The following is a 14,152-nucleotide window of genomic DNA, read 5'->3' as shown; positions in this document are numbered from 1 at the left end:
AATGTGTAAGAGTACCAGAATGGCATGCACCGTGCCTAGCCCTTCCGTGTGTGTCTTCGGAGCTCCAGATGCAAACCTGTGCCTTCCCTAACTTCACTCGTGTCCCAAAGCAGTCCTGCCTGTTCACAGCATAACCCAGTATGTCCTACAGTTGCTCTTCTGTGCTGTCACTCCAGAAACCCTGACTCACGGAAACAGAGTTATGGGCATATGTTTTTGTCCCCATATGCTCCTGACACCCACCTTCCAGCCTTACTTGCTTAATAACTGTGTATATTTACATCACTGCCGTCTCTTACAGTAGTGCCCTTTGTACTGCATCAGGGCTTGGTGTGTTCAGGATGAGGAAGATGTTCTGTGTAATAGCTGTTCAAGCATCTAGAAATTCTGAGGGAAATCAAAGGCCTCGGTCAGAGAGAGAGAGAGAGCAAAGCTTTAAAAAACATAGCTGGTGAATGCTTCACGCCCTTCAGCCTCTCCTCGCTCCCGTCTGCTGTCCCGTGTCTTCTGTTCCCCAATTCTCTGCACTTCTGTGTAAACCAGGCTTCCCCATGTCTGGCATTCCCGTGCATTATATGATATTTGGCGGCAGCTCTGTACCCAGTAAATTCTGGTAGCACCCCCCCTCAAGTTTACAAATAATTGCCAAGAACAACTTCAGCCGCGTAGCACCCCCCCTCAAGTTTACAAATAATTGCCAAGAACAACTTCAGCCGCGACCTCTTACCCCTAAGGGTAAAGTACTGCTTAGTAGAAAGCCTGCTGTAGACTTTGCAAACCTAAATCATTACTACAAAGGTTCTATTTTTGACACCTAGGAGAGGGGTTTTTCCCAGTTTACTCAGTTGTGACAGCCCCTCAGCCCCTCCTCTTTCTTCTTCCTCATGGTGCCTTCTAAACTTGCCTTCCAGCTGCCCAGGTAGTTACCAGAAGAAGTTGAGGTTTTAGGCTCATGCACGGAGTCATTTGGGAGGGTTTATCAGTAGAGGTGAGGCCCGCAGGGCTCTTACTGCCTGTGTGCAGAGAGATTATAATACTGTTAAGAGGCACAGAGGGAAATCACAAAAGTAAACACATTTCTTCTTGCAGCCCCTTTCTATTTTTGCCTGTGTGTCTGAGCCAGAGCTCGGCCCAGGTTTCACGGAGCGGATCGTCCTCCTTGGCAACACTGGGCTGGAAAGGGTCAGCCTTCATCATTTCTTTCACTCGGAAAGCTGACTCCCCTTCTATGTCCCCTACTGTCCGAGGTCCCCAACACCAGCCTCCTCTGCTTCTCGAAAGCTCAGTAGTGGTGATCACTGATCTCTCAGAGGGAGGCAAAGACCATGCTTTGCAAAGTGCAATGTATGCTCTTCTGTGCTCTCACGTCTTGGTCAAGGTTTTCGTGTCGTAGTCTCCTCCTGCTCTGGGACTCACGTCCCGAGGTACAGCAAGCTTCTCCAGATGTCCTTCAAATCCCCCATACCCTTACAAGTTCTTGGATTTGGAGAGTCCATAATCTGAAGAGTCTGAAAGCCTGATACTGGAAAGGACCTGCACAAGGTAAGTGATGAAAGATGCCAGAGCAGGGGGTCAGGCAGCAGCCCAATCACCTGCCAGGAACTGCTATTGATGGCATCACCACTGACCTCTGCCTTCATCGGACCTGTGGAGCCTTTCCTTGCAGTTGAACCGTACTTCACTCATTAGGGCAGGGCTTTTGGTTTTGGGGGGGGGGGCTTTTTTGTTTTTGTTTTGGTTTGGTTTTTGTTTTGTTTGTATCTGTAATACAAAAATCAGGGACTAGATAAATACTCTGCAAAATGAACAAAAATAAGAATTGTTTGCTTTATTACAAAGAATCTACTCAGTTATTCCTTGCTTTAGAGAAGTTGGAAGATCCCCTAATTCTTTTATGACCAGCATGTCACTTCAGTTAGAATTATATGTATGTATGTATGTATATATATATAACCTGCTTGTCATTATTTGTTAATTAAGTGGCCAAGACATACTTTTAGTAAGTAAGTCAATATTATGCATATACTCTTGGCTAAAGGAATTCCTAATGTAACTTGTTAAAATTTCAGCTATGAAGGTTAACGTCAATTCTCAGCTAAAAGAGGCTTTTGCAGCGTTTGAGTCCCTTTAGGAATGCTTTAAGCTTAAGAACTTTGATCCATTTTTAGGGGCTTGGAAAACAAGAACACCAGGACCCTCCTGTGATCCCTTGTTTTTTCACCTCTCATGTGGGTTTGTGTTCCCTCCGTCCCTCCGAGTCTCCTGTTTGTTGACACGCTAGTTACATAAGGTTTGTGTTGGATTCGTCACCCTAAAGTTTTCTTTGCCTGGACAGCAAGTTCTCAGAGTCTGTCAAATGAGAACTTTATCCTGAGATGCAAGCTGACAGGTGTGAATGGTGGCGGGACAGGGTGGGCCTGCCTGGGAGATAATTACTGAGGCAAAGAATCTAGGAGGGGAAAGGAGCCTGGAAATAGGAGCTGCCCTTACATGCTGCTGAGAATGTTTGTGATGGAGGACTTGCTGCCAAATCCTGTACACCAGAAAGAGTCCTCTCCTCGGGTCACTGTAGCACACCTGCTGGGTGCATGTGAGAGAAGCCTGAGCTTGTGATTTTTTGACCTTCTGGGCCACCATAGAGTACTGAGCTGTTATCTGCATTGAAATTGAACTGAAGGCCGGGGTTACGTTAGGCGACTGTTGAGCACTGTATCATCTTTACAAAACCTTCAGATGCAGAGAGAATAGTTGTCGCCTGGCAAATAAAGCTGATAAACACAAAGAGCCACCCAGCCAGCTAGTGGCTGAGGAAATATCAGAGCCTACATCTGTGAGAATGCAAGGAGCCTAGCACCCATGCAAAGCAGGAAGCAGCAGGAGGCGGGGAGACGTTTGTGATGTATGCCAAAACAAGGGCCAGAACTGGAAATGTGATACCTTGTTGAGAGAAGAGGGAGCTTGTTGTGGGTTGGGACAAGGAGGAATGTCCCTGCAAACCATGTGACTGCTGGATGGCTAGGGACAGGGGCAGGACAGATCACTGAGGTACCCGGGTGACTTCTCTGGGTCTTTGCTTCATCTTTTCTTAACGTAGAAGGCAGAAAAACAGAAAAAAGAAGATATGAAACTTGAAAGTAAACACGGCAGGGGGCCACAGATCCCAGCAAACTCATTCTCTGTTCCAATGTCCAGGAAGGTCTTCTAAGTTGAATGGGTACCTGAGCCTTGAGGACACTGGTCTAGGTTGTCCTGGAGGTGTGCTATCTGGGTTTGAGCTGGTGTTCTAAGGCAAAGGGCTGTTATCTTCTGACTACACAGAGCAAGGAGGACTCATGCACATTGAGTGACATTTTTCATTAGCAGAATAACCCCCATTCTTCCTTCCAGCTGCACAGAATAGGCATGGGGTCAGTTCTGTGCTAAGCCTTACTTTCTTGACAGACCAAATATAATTTGATGGGGAAATGTTTAAAGTGCTGTGGAGAGCAAAATTTCCAATCACCATCAAGGGCTTAAAGTGTCAAGGGCTTTAATCTCAGTGCTTGGGAGGCAGAGGCAGGCAGATTTCTGAGTTCGAGGCCAGCCTGGTCTTGAGAATGAGTTCCAAACAGCCAGGGCTACACAGTGAAGCCCTGTCTCAATAAACAAAATGAAAGAAAGAAAAAACAATGAAAGAAAGGGAGGAAGGGAAGGAGGGAGGGAAGGAGAGAGAGAGAGAGAGAGAGAGAGAGAGAGAGAGAGAGAGAGAGAGAGAGAGAGGAGAAGCTGATATCTTGTGAACAGTACAAAGTTGTGTAAAATGAAGAGATTTTAAGCACAGCTGTTCCTACAACTGGGGAGAAAGTCTCTGCTCAACCTCTCTCTTAATTTCTCTCCCTCTGTTTCTTTATAGTAAAGTAAGGCAGTTTCCTAGGGGGAACTCAGTTTGTTTACCTGTAAAATGAAGCCCCTACAGAGAGTATCCAAGCTGTGCTAAGCCCTGAATTTGTACAGCTGTTCATTTAGAGGCTAATTAGAGATTTCTAAATATCTCCTGATTCTAGTTAAGAGCACATGACATTTGTTATGGAAATAATAGCCGGGCATTGTGAAGATGGTCAGTCTGCCCAGGGCATGCTGTGAGGTGCTATCAAGTGTTGGAAGACTTGTGTGAGGATCAGGCGATGTCTATTGTTTGTAAACACTGTAGGACAAGCGTGCCTTATGGGTAGGCAGATTCCAGAGCAGGTAAAAGGAGATCACCCTAAGCATAAAATAGAAGAATGAGCCTTCTGTCTTTGGAAGCATTAAAGAGGAAGCACCGCTCAGGAGGAAGCACAAAGTCTTCTCCATTGAGCCGGGCAAGGCCCCTTTCACATCTGTAATCTCATTTCTAGAAGAAGAGCAAACCTGACCGCCCTGTGTTCATCCTTCCAGCTGGCCTTCTCCCCAATTCCTCCGGATTTCAGAAGTTTCACCATTTTCATAACTGGGAAGCCTCCCGGGGAAACCAGGGACTCAACAGTCCTAGGCCATGGGGAGCAACCAGAAATAGAGCGATAAGGTTAAGCAGTTTTCCACATCATCATCAGACCTTTTCATCAGCTGCTCTTCCCATGCCTCTTGCAAATGACCTACTAACTCCCAAAGAGAGAGGAATGAGAGATGCAAAGGTCTCTCTGCAAAGGCTATTACATCCTTCTCCACTCTTGAAATCACCGCACTTCCCGTAGTCTGTCACAGACCCTCAAAGAGCAGGAAGGAAGTATGGCAGGTCCCTGGCCAGCACAGAATACTCCAAACAGTCTATCCCCCAAACCCAGAGACCTAAGGTCTGTGGTAGCCCAGCCACTAATGGTCAGGATGGGGAACCTCTGGCAGGCCACTTCCTCTCTCCACATTTAATCTCGTCTCGAGAGGTACTCTGGGTTACATGAGCTTCTAACGTTCCTTCATCCTCTTATCTGTAGGAATTCAGTATGCCTTCTGTGATGTACATCTGGTTGCTTTGCCTTTATTTTTAAAGCACATTTCCCCTCATTCAAGGCGTCGTAGATGCTTAGGATAGAATGAGTTAAAGCCTAAGAAAGATAAATCTCACAGCATGTTCTTATTACGTGCCTGCTTTCTATCTTAGTTTGAAGCATGCTTATGCAGTGCATACACATATATTTTGAATTACTGTGGAGTTAGATTGTTCACACTGGTTTTCATTCTCTGCTAATACTTTCACAAATGCCCTCCCAAGTGTTTCTGTATGTGACATGACCCAGATATTATCATTTTTGATGACCATTAGCCTGGTGATGCAGAGTCCTCCCAAGTGTCACACATGGGGTTCAAAAGGACTGACACTCTTTAAAAGACAGAATCAGGAGGTCTGACTTGAATATGCAAGAATCTACAGTTCAGAAAGTTCCTTGAGGTTTTATAACATGAAGAGCTATGAACATGTTTTAAAGGACACTTGGGTTTAATATTTTCAAAAATGTATTGTTGCAGGAAATATTAAAAATAAGTGGCAAGTTCCCCCGCTACACCCATCTACTCTCAGCCCCAGCAGTCTCACCAACCAGTTCTTATCTCATGGAGAGTCTCTGACTCAGAGCACTAAAATCTCTCTACTCAGCTCGATAAGTTGCTACTGGCAGGTCGCTACCACACCAGCCCCATGCATCAAATCCCTCATAGGCTTTGCACATCAGGCAAACCCACTCTTTGCTGCTGTACCTTTCTCTCTTGAACCCAGTCGAACCACCTTGTGAAGGAAAACGCTATACAGACTTAGTTCAGAAATAGTGGTAACTCAATCTCTGGGCACAACAACTAGAATCCTAATCTTGTAAACCATATAAAATCTAAATCCTCTGGTGGCGAATCTGCCAAGAACCCGGGAGACACTAGCAGCTACATCTTGTCCTTACGCTTTCCCTGTCCAACAAGCCCCTAACTCTCTCCTGCTTCCTCTCTTCCTCCGTCCAACCCGGAAGCCCAGTCTACTCACCCAGTGATTGGCTCCTTTATTCATTAGGGGATGGGTTCATAAGAAGTCACCTGAGTACGTGACTCATTCCTCCTCCAGACAATCCCTCCTGGGAAAGCGGAATTAACATCAAAATACAAACAACACCAGGGCCATCCACAACAATGCATGATCATAGAAATTTTGAAAAATCAGACTATGCTTTGAAGAGTAAGTTTTTCAGAGACATAAACATTGCACATTAAACAGAGTTCTCCTTGCTACCTTCCTTGCTAAAGGAAGAAACAGCTATTTCTATACTAAACCTTGATGAAAGCATGCCATCTGTCTGCTTTTAGCACGTAGGAAACTAATCACTCAACTCTCAGGACTGAGTTCTTTCTCTGTGGTTCAAGGCCTCTAGGCCCATCTATTGGCTTTTGTTCAGATTAGTCCATGCAAGTCAGGTAGTAACCTAGAGCTACATGTGCAAAGCATGTCGGTATGTCTCTATTCCTATCACAGCTCTTGTGAGCTGGGCAGGGAGGTGGCTCTCAGCCATAGGTGCTGTCTCAGGGCCAAGCACTGCCTGGACAGTTGTCATGTCTGCTTTCACTTAGTACCCAGAAGCAGCTTTAAAACCTAGTACTATTATGTTTGTTGTTACATCATGAATAAAGAAAGAGACTTGAAGAGGCTGAGTTGCCCAAGGTCACATGAGCCACTAGCGTGAAACTAGAGCTCCATGTGGTTTGCTCTTGGAACATGCCTGTCCCTCTTCCCTGGAGAGAAACAGGCAAGAGAGGAGGGCAGGGGGAGATCAGAAGGGGATATGTAATGGAAGGGAATAACTGTCATTCTCCAGGGATGTGTCTCTGAAGGGTCTGATTCATTTATTATCCTGGGAACATCAGGGAAGGCCCATGCAGTCTAGGCAAGTTGTCACTATGCATCAACTGTGTGGAACTCTAGCATCAACCACTTTCCTGTCATCCAAGCACAGTTTGAGAAAGTTTCCCTTGCTGGGTTTAAGGGGAGCAGCCAGAGGCATGTGAGGATGCACCATAGTCTGCTCTAAGTCTTCATTTTCTGTGAGGCCTTGACACCTCACCGCAGAATCCTCTCCCCATCCCAATGCCTTGGTTGGCATGAGCATCAGAAGCTCAGGATGGACCCTGATGTGTCTTTCAGCCCTTGGAGCCCACTGGCTGTGCAAACCCAGGCTCATGGTGACCGGGATGACCCGGCAAGGCAGTACAGCAGCCCAGAGGCTGAGGTCTTTTCTGGCTTGTGTTATTTATTTTTTAAACACTCTGAGGGGGAAGCTGGAATTTCTAAATGTGTTCATATCCAGGAAGAGAAAACAACTTTTCAAATCACAACAGCAACACTGGTGACACAGCAGAACTGGAATCCTAGAGACTCCTGTCTGCTTTTCAACCCCACCACATTGGTTTTAAAGACTAAGACCTGTGCTGAAAAGCCACAAGTGTCTTTGTCTGGGGATTTTCTTTATGATCCAGTTCTATTGCTGGCTTGATGGATATATATATATATGTGTGTGTGTATATATATATATATATATATATATATATATATATGCCCTTTCTAGAAACTCACAGTTCTTATGATATGGATTACATGTCACTTCTGCTCACAGACATTTGGCCTCTGTTTCTTGTTGCCTTGCCCACAGTGTCCCTCTGTAAACCCCTCCTCATTCAGTGTTTTCAGCCTGAAAGAGTGGAAGGTCTTCCTCAAGGAAATGAGGCTGGATGACTCATGAGAGAGGTGGGAACATGGACTTAGATTTCTTGAAAAAACTTTTTTTCTGAAAGTGGAACATACAAAAACGTAGTTTGGGGGGGGGGGGCTCCTGAGAAAATACACACCCCCAACCCCCATCTCTGAAAGTCTTAGCTAGTGACCAATGCCATTTTGCCTCAGGTTCTCAGAGGATTTCAGAACAGAATCTCTCAGGACAACAGTCATGTGCCCTGGCCATCATACAGTTGTCTTCTTCCCTTTCTGCTCCTGAGCACAAAACATAGGCATGGGTGTTAAGCCCTTCCCTTCATGACTGTGTGAGTTCACACCCATAAGCACTCTGTCCAGTGAACAGTCATGACCTCCCTCTGTTCTCTAAGAAAAACAATGTAGGTGGAAACAATTTAATAATGATATAATGTGGCCTAAGAGAGGGGAAGGATAATAAAGAAGTGTCCCCAGCACTGAGGTCTTTAATACAACCCTGATTAATCACAAAGTGACATTAGGCACCACCACTGTTGCTGAGTCACCAACGCTCTCTCTCTGCATGAGCCTGGGAGGAAGCAGCACAGTTTGGCTCCTTGTCCTTAGCCTGCCTTGCGCTAAGTCAAACCACATTACGGTCTATATGAATCAGTTCTCTTGATGTACATAAGTGTTCTTACCTGGAATCTAAAGGGAGACCCACCCAGCTTCAGAGAGTGGCATGACTCACACATATGCATGTGCCCACAGATACACACACCCAAATAAGCACACAGACTCTTACGTTGCTGTTGCTGTATTTTAAACACGGTTTGTCTCTTCCAAAAGTCATATGCAAATTCGGTTTCCATTTTGGTGGTGTTGTGAGGCAGGGACTTGGAGAGTGGTTACACTATTAAGGAAGAAAAATGCCCTTCTCCAGGAAGTGCACCCCTTTCCGAGAGAGCATATTGTTATAAAGTGAAACTGTCCCTTCTGTTTTGTCTCTCCTGTTCACACCTGTTTGCCCACTGACCTTGAAGCCAACAGACACAACCAACCAATCTTGAACTTCCTAGCCTCCAGAACCGAAATAAACTTTTTTATATAAATTAAAGTGTCTCCTGTATTCTGTTATCACATCAGAAAATGAACTAAGACAGATGTCTACAAGCATATGAGCAAAAATGTTTATGCATGTATTTGTGCACACATATACATATGCTCATTCTTTTCCTGTGTATTTCCATATTAATATGTACACCTAAGTAGAACAAGAACTGTCTTAAGCATCCTTTCCTAAGCACACAAATGCAAAAGTATTCCTAGGCACACTTCTTGTCCTCTAAGTGAGCAAACATACCACATTATATAATCAGAACTACACCACTAGCTACATGTATATAGGCCCCCCATGCTGGCCCTTCTCCCCATGTAAGTGTATATATCCCTGATTTGTTATATGTTTATTGAGGTCTTATTATTTGCCAGAAAATCATAAGTGCTGAAAACAACAAAAACTTTATTTTTGCCTTATGTTTGAATGTAATAGGAAAGGTAATTGTTTAGAATGCATACTTACCTGCCCCTCCCTCCCTCCCTCCCTCCCTCCCTCTCTCTCTCTCTCTCTCTCTCTCCCTCTCCCTCTCCCTCTCTCACAGAGAGAGGAGAGGGAGAGGGAGAGGGAGAGGGAGAGGGAGAGGGAGAGGGAGAGGGAGAGGGAGAGGGAGAGGGAGAGGGAGAGGGAGAGGGAGAGGGAGAGGGAGAGGGAGAGGGAGAGGGAGAGGGAGAGGGAGAGGGAGAGGGAGAGAGAATGTATAACATTGCAATTATGGTAGGTACTATGAAGATAATGTGGAGTGTTTAGAGATTATGACCAAGTGGTCAATAAAGGTACCCTCAAAGAAATGAAGTTTCACCAGACATCCAAAGGATAACTACATAATTCCTAGAAGAGGAAAAGGAGAGGAATGCATGCCACATAGTGAGAAAAAGCATGTGCCAGTGTTATGTGTTAAAGTGAAGCCTCTTGCATCAGAAAAACCAAACACACAGATAACTAAGTTCAGCTGGCATACAAGGAAGAAGCCACAGGTGGCCCTGCAACTGCAGGCAAGGAGGATAGACCGTGAAGTGTCCTCGGTTACATTAGGATCTGGGTCTTTATGCCAAGAGCATTTCTACACCAATGATGTATTTACAATAGAGGTCCAGTTATCATCAAAGGTATATTTAAAAGAATTATCATGAGCATCACTACACAAAAGATATTTATGCATGCATGCTTTCTTTAAAATGCATATTTACATGCATATGCATTAAACTACCGATTGGATACTTTATAAACAAATCACATACAGGATCAGGGAAAGAGCACTCGAGGGCAATGAGGGGTGAAGAGTGCTCTCTTTACCAGATAGCACCAGGCCTGAACCAGTCCATGAGGCAAAAACTGAGAAAGTGGTGGATTTGAAAGGAACGCTCTGCTGTTGCTGCTTCCTCTGTGTCTGGCTGACTGGTAACATGCATGTGCCTCTAGCGCTCTTCCTCCTCCTTCTCCTGGCTCAGAGCATCCAGTGACAAGGTGGGATTTCTTCCAGAACATGATCATTGACTATTCTTGGCCTGGGCAAAGAGAGGAGGATGGGAAAGCCAGGTTGCATAAAGATTGCCTTGTGCCTTCTCAAGAGTTGTAAGCAGGGCCTCTGGCAGCCACAAGCCAGTGTACTCCTAGCACACAGTGGGCAACATGAAGCCATAAACACAAGTAACAATGGGCGAATCAGAGGACTTGAAAACCTGCTGGCACTGCAGTGGGAACAGCCATGAAGCTCTGTGGCATGTGACGATGGAGGTGATATCCATGATGGCCGTGTTCTCAATGGCCTTTATACAGTAACTCGTATTTACTCATAGCGAACTTTCCTCCAGTGGGGGTAGCCTCTCGCAGTGGGGGAGTTGTAGGGAGTTTTTCAGCTATGACACAATGCATTACTTTCCCATCAGTGGATTACAACTATGCTTGTGTACATTTGGGCTCTTGCTTAACAGCAACGCCAGGGAGGGCCTTGGACAGAGCTAGTGACAGGCTCCAGGGAGATCATTGAAACATTCAATAGCTATTAAACTTACCTAGAGCCTGTATATTTTGACCATAAATAGGTCCGTGGGGGATTTGGTGCTACCACAGGGACTCCTACGCACTAATATTTTATTTTCCAAAATGGTCTTAGAAAATGTTTTCTTCCCTAATTAAGAAGAGTTCCAGAATATTTTTCTTTAGCTTCAGGCTTATAGGAGACATGTTTCTTTCTTCACAGTTGGGCACTCTTCTTTGTAATCTTCGTGGCAACTTGCCAGCCCCATTGAGTTGCTGAAAACGGTAGTATTTGAATGAACACTTATCAGTGCTGGTCCTCCAGACTAAGCCAGTACTCTACGAGATACAAAGGACTTTCATATTGGCCATCAAGTCTAACCCCTATAAAAATAACCCTAAGGTCAGTTTGGACATGCCATTTCACAAACAGAAAGTCTAGGACAGAGCTTGATTTTTCAATTCCTACCTATATGCTTATCTTTTAAAAACATCAGTTCTGTAGTGCCCCCACCCCTCCAACTCTGTTACCCTCCTAAGACCCAGGACTCCTCCCTGGGCTTCTCTGCTCTCTGCTCAAAGTGTCTGAGTCAGGACTGACACACCCCAGCACTGAAGCCACAGGTGCCATGCTTCAGATAAGCAGGTGCCTGCTCTAGGGACAGTCTTCAGAACGCTGATAAGCAGTATGCTTGGTCAGGTCTAACAAACATGACTTAGAGCAATATCCCCAAGCCCTCCATATCCCTTGTGCAGTGTCCAGGCACTTCTTACACACAGGGAACTGAGCTGCCCAGCTATCAGCTCAGACACGCTAAACTGTTCTTATTCACACTGCCCCGTTCCTCTGAGTTCAGGACATTTCTATGGGAAGACCTAGTTGATTTACCCCAGTCCCACACCCACTGGAGATGATCCAATCTGTTTTAAGGGCCAAGTTCCACACCTCAATAAAAAATTTAAAAAAAAAAAAAACAAACCAAAAGAAAAAAAAAAAAAACCCTGTGCAGACTCCAGGAAGTAGTTGAACTTCTTAAAAACAACTTGTGTGTGGTTGAAATGTTTTATTTTAATCATAGCAATTAGATGTTCTTGTTTTGCACAACATCCTGCAACAGAATCGCCTTCATCACTGAGGAACAGGTGAGTGGCATGTACAGTAATAGATTTGGGAACGTCTTGAGTGGATGACACATCCCAAATCTAAGGAAAAGGGTTGGCCACCTCTTCTCTAAGTAGCAACTAATATGGTTTATTCAGCTTTCCAGGGGGATCATTCACTTTGAACAATTTTGATCTGCCAGGGATACAGCATTGACACAAATAAATGCTGCTTGTCTTGCCTTAGTTAGTTTTGATCCAAATGGGAAGGCAGACAACAAAAGGAGAATTATAAATAGTATTTGCTTCCAGGGCTCTGAAATTAGCAGTCAGCCAAACATACTCATACTTATGAGCAGGAGGAAAGGGTGGGAAATGGCCTTCTGGATTTTGCTAGTAGAGTCAGAAAGATATCTGGTGTCTGTCAACTTCAGCCTGGATGCCAATAATACATAAAAACTTAATTACCTCTCCTTTAAAAATATCTCATGGAAAAGCAGGGTTGATGGAGGCTTCCAAAGTTCTCAGTGTCTTAGTCTGTGTCTATCCTTTTCTGCGGGGCAGGAGGGTCTTCATATATCCAGTGGGCTGCTGGCTAAGAAGGAAGTGGAACTCGGTTGTTATAAACCGAAGGGCAGATACTCAACCAAAGGACGTTTTTCAAGTAAAGGGATGTCAGATTTGGCAAATTAAAATGGAGTCTACCCAGTTGAATCTGAATTTCATATCAGTAGCAGATCCTTTTCCTTGTAAGGATGTCCTGAATGTTCCATGAAACATACTTGTATCCAGAACATTTTCTGCTTAGGTGACATTTGAAGGTAACTGAGCAACAGGCAGTAGTAGTGCACACCTTTAGTCTTCTCACTCAGGAGGCGGAGGCAGACAGGTCTGAGTTCAAGGCCAGCCTGGTCTACAAATCGAATTCAAGGATAGCCAGGGATTCACAGAGAAACCCTCTCGGTGAGCATGCAATACTGGCATCTCACAGCCCTGGGAGAGAAAAGTCAAATGGCAATAAACATCAGGACTCACCGAGCTTTCAGCGTGGGAAATGACAGCAAGCATCTAGATATGCAGAAGAAGGTGTTTCCAAATGCTATTTCTCTCAGTACTTACGGAAACCAGCAAAGGACAAACTGGGGGAAAGCCGGGCCCCAAGGTCAAAGGTTTAGAGAACAGCCTGTTCTGTATTTCCCTTTTGGAATCCAACCTCTGGTCACATGATAAAAGCTCTGAGAACCCGACAGGAAGTGTACCTGGCTAACCTGGTTTAACCAAGCTTGCCCACAGATGCTATTTATGGAATCGGTTTTATCTGTTTGTTTTATAAGGACACCTAGTGACATCGGGCAGACTGACGGCTCTGCTCAATGCACTTTGGGGAACACCAGTATAAAAACTGAAAGTCGTCTTCATAGATCCAGTGGGCGGCTGGGTAAGAAGGAAGTGGAACTCGGTTGCTATAAACCACAGGGCAGATACTCACCCGAAGGGTGCAGACATCTGGGAAGCAGGTGCTTAGTTCAATGTGATGTCTAGACCTTTCTAACAATTGGAACAGTATCGTAGGTAATGAGTGAGTTTCTAGGGACTTATTGAATCAGAAATGGAAAGCTGTCAAGGACACTAGAGGTTATCCTTGCTCTGTGTAAGGAGCTCTCTGACTGCTGTGACAGATCACATTACATGCAATGTGGAGGGGCCTCCGCCAGCATCTTCCTCTACAACAAATTCCCATGTTCTACATATTTTCTGCAGTCTTTATCCATCTTTTCTACGCTTACTGTATTATGCTCCCTCACATCTGTAAACCAAGCACATTTCTTCTTCAGGGATGTTTGTGCTCTAACAGGAATGACCCATGGTCTCATCTAGGTCTTTTATAGCCTAGCCACCTTAGGTCACTCCCTGACCCTCTGGGAGGAGTTTAGCAACCCCAGATGTTACCTAGAGCTTGAGACCCCACTTGACAGAGAAGAAAGGGCACAGAATAATCTGGATTGGGAGATTGATCTTGTGATATTTGATAGAGCCATACATATTATCTGATACACAGGGCATAAGGTGCTCCAACGTAGTTCTAATCTTACCACTGCCTTTCTTGGACTCCTGTGACCTGGAGAAAGCTTCCACATCCAAATGAAATTTATTCCACCTTGTTAAAAAAAAAAAAGAAAGAAAAGAAAAGAATGAAATGGCAATGCCTCCATCCCTCTGTTTGGAAAAGGAAGAACAGCAAAAGGGACATAAAGGGACCCCTCCCCCCCCCCCCACAC

The 14,152-nt window shown here is 44.9% G+C and overlaps 1 long non-coding RNA gene across 3 annotated transcripts; it reads right to left on the bottom strand.

Moving 5' to 3' along the window:
• Window positions 1-9,884: 9,884 nt before the first annotated feature.
• On the bottom strand, window positions 9,885-13,191 carry Gm36003. 3 transcript variants are annotated; one of them, XR_003952551.1, is made up of 4 exons: window positions 12,909-13,191; window positions 12,342-12,468; window positions 10,808-11,048; window positions 9,885-10,300 (listed from the first exon to the last, which is right to left on the bottom strand). It is a non-coding gene; the product is annotated as a predicted gene, 36003 (long non-coding RNA). The 3 variants fall into 3 exon arrangements; XR_386272.3 differs by having other exon boundaries at window positions 9,885-11,048; XR_386273.3 differs by lacking the exon at window positions 12,342-12,468 and having other exon boundaries at window positions 9,885-11,048.
• Between the last annotated feature and the right edge of the window lie 961 nt (window positions 13,192-14,152).

This window comes from Mus musculus, chromosome 18 (assembly GCF_000001635.26).
Source record: "Mus musculus strain C57BL/6J chromosome 18, GRCm38.p6 C57BL/6J".
NCBI lineage: Eukaryota > Metazoa > Chordata > Mammalia > Rodentia > Muridae > Mus > Mus musculus.
This window is presented reverse-complemented; position numbering and strand designations above follow the sequence as displayed.